The sequence below is a fragment of the Botryllus schlosseri genome, chromosome 7 (genome assembly GCF_051294905.1).
Source record: "Botryllus schlosseri isolate E-star chromosome 7, Bs_hap1, whole genome shotgun sequence".
NCBI classification, from domain to species: Eukaryota; Metazoa; Chordata; class Ascidiacea; order Stolidobranchia; family Styelidae; genus Botryllus; species Botryllus schlosseri.
In genome coordinates, this window is record NC_137242.1 from 13,851,970 (window position 1) to 13,854,644 (window position 2,675).

General features: G+C 40.3%; 1 long non-coding RNA gene across 1 annotated transcript; it reads left to right on the forward strand.

The window, feature by feature from the left end:
- The first annotated feature begins 1,025 nt into the window (after window positions 1-1,025).
- On the forward strand, window positions 1,026-1,410 carry LOC145443632 (uncharacterized). The gene is made up of 2 exons (XR_013916498.1): window positions 1,026-1,147; window positions 1,215-1,410. It is a non-coding gene; the product is annotated as an uncharacterized LOC145443632 (long non-coding RNA).
- Window positions 1,411-2,675: the final 1,265 nt, after the last annotated feature.

Genomic DNA, 2,675 nt, shown 5'->3' on the forward strand with positions numbered 1-2,675 from the left:
TAGCATTTGCATCTCAGCCCGAGCATGTAGCGTTTCTTAACAGAAGAAGGGGTAGTTGGTTCATTCAGAGCCTGAAGAGGGTGTTTACGAAGTTTGCTGCTACCGATGACGTAGTCGCAATGATGGAGAAGGTTAAGGATGAGATGTCCAAAGAAGTATCTTATAATCCGGGCACCAGTGTTCACGAGGGAAGAGCGAGTGTTGATGGAAGCGATACCTTTGGAAGAAAGCGTTTGTTCCTCTTCCCCGGGTTCCCGTAAAATTAAAGCATTCATCTTCATCGAAATGTGTGATGCATATATAAATGTTGAATCCTATATCGTTATCCTATAATTCAACAGATTATTTTATCTGATATTCTAGATCTATAAAACCTTATATATAGCTAAGCCTACTGTAGCGTGTAACCCCGCGGAAATCAACTTTGAACCATGCAGTTAGAAAATCGAGTGAAGCGCTGAATTATTTTTAGGAGAAATAAATTCTCTTGAAAGATATCTTTGTATTGGCGTTTATACTCTTGGTTTTGGGAGCAGGTGATCCGGTAAACAAGGCAAAATCATGAAGGTGAAGAACAAAAATTTCATCACGAACAACAGTTGACCCACAAATGGCCGTTGGATAAGTCACCAGAATAAATAGAGTGTTCGTCAATTTTGATAACATTTATATACTCCTCGGAGCTACACAGTGCAGGATCGTGTCACAGTCGACAATCCTAACGCCGACCTGACAACTAGTCGCGTTCAAGATATGTAGGCCTATTTACTAATTGTCCAGAGCAGCAGTACCATGAGTCTCGAATGGCAAAAAGGCGGCATATGTCCGCATTTTTGAAAAATTGAAGATTATAACTGCACTTTTAAGGTTATTCGCTATATGCTATATTCGCTGTATGCGCAATTGCTGATCGATCTCTTCAAATTCCTGGGCCCGTTCCTAAGAAACGTAGAGCTGACCAAGCCTATGCAAGTTCTTTACAGGGGCACTTTGCGATTGCTGCTCGTGCTGTTGCACGACTTTCCAGAATGCTACTATCATTGGTCGAAATCATCGTAGTATGAAATCAACGATGCGATAAATTATAAGCAATCTGGTCGAAATAGATAATATTACTGGGCGCATCGAACATGATCAATTGCTCATCGTACAACAAGAAACAATTGAATCCCTTTAGCGTTAATGTCCATCGATCGAAAATTAAACTTCGCAAGAGAGTCAAACAAAATCTTGAAAATCTCGCCTCATTATCGCACGGAATCACCTGGGGTCTGTGGGCCCCGTGGCGGTTCTCGAACTGGCTTGAAGGAGTCAGGTAATGGCATGCGCAGATATTATATTGTTGACGCAAGAGAAAAAAGCATCAAATCTATGATCATCCGTATATCGCAATAAAAGCTGCAAAAACAACGTTGATTCGGTGATTAACTTATAGGCAAGTCAATAATGCTTGCACAAATGCACATTCTGTAGGACGAAAAAGTTTTTGCAAGATTAACGTTTGACACGCAACATGACCAAAAATCGTCTACGATTAATGTGTTGTACGAACCATTGGAGAGGAAAAGTTCGAAGTATTTTTTAATTGGACAGTTGCAAATTTAGTTTTCGTCGAGTGATTGCAACACATAAAATAAACTGCACTGCAGACGTTTTATTAAAGAATTTCTCTCAGAATTTAATGTGTCTGGTTTGGCCCCACTACAGGTTTGACAGCATAAAACACACAGCTTCACATCTAGCGCGGTCATACGAATTTTCGCTTGAATCCAGTCCTGATTTTTTACAACCAGGTGCTCATGTCACAGAGGTCATATCGGCTTTTACCAGTGAAGCGACAGGATTATTGATAGCAGGAGATAATTTTCAATAAGTTACACGGTTTATTGTGAAAATCAGCTGTACTACTGTATTCTCAGATTGCGAGGACGGGACTATTCGGTGCCGACTGCCGACCATTTCGACAGATACAGTTTTTTCGGTACACAGCAAGAAAATAACGCGATGCGTAACATTACGCTAATTGGAATCAGCAAGCAACTAGAAATTTTGCAAGTTGCCATTGAAATGCTTCCTTGTCAATTAAAATCAATGTAAACCGCAACGATGCAGATCGATCTCTGTAGGCACATCTGTCATTTGCAATGTTCCCTCTAATTTTTCACGAGTCTGCGCGCCTTCAACAACTCACTGCGCTGTCCCTTGGACAACAGTGCTAACGACTAGAGAAAGTCATCACTTCGGATTTTTTGTGCGCAACTTAGATTTTCTGTTCGATAGACCGTGTCAGCACTGCATCATGTGTATGTATTCGAATACATGTCAATTTGCATTATGACAGCGTGTGCACGTGTTATGATCAAACGCTTCCTAGTATTTTGTAAACTTATCATCAAAATCGTACTTATTTTTGTAGCAGTTGGGGTATACGGAAAATATTGGGAGACAATTTTATGTCTCCCTAATTCTTGGCACCATTTTTCGCTTAGTTGCTATCGTCTGATCTGCGAATCCGTTCGGAAACACGATCATTAGCACGTCATTTTCCCCTGACAAAAAATAAATAAAGTCCGGAAGCGGCGGAGATTTCGAATTTCTATGTATAGGGCGACATTTCCATGCCCTGTATAAACGCCGTATTTTGCATATAAATGATAGTTTTTGTTTAGTAATTA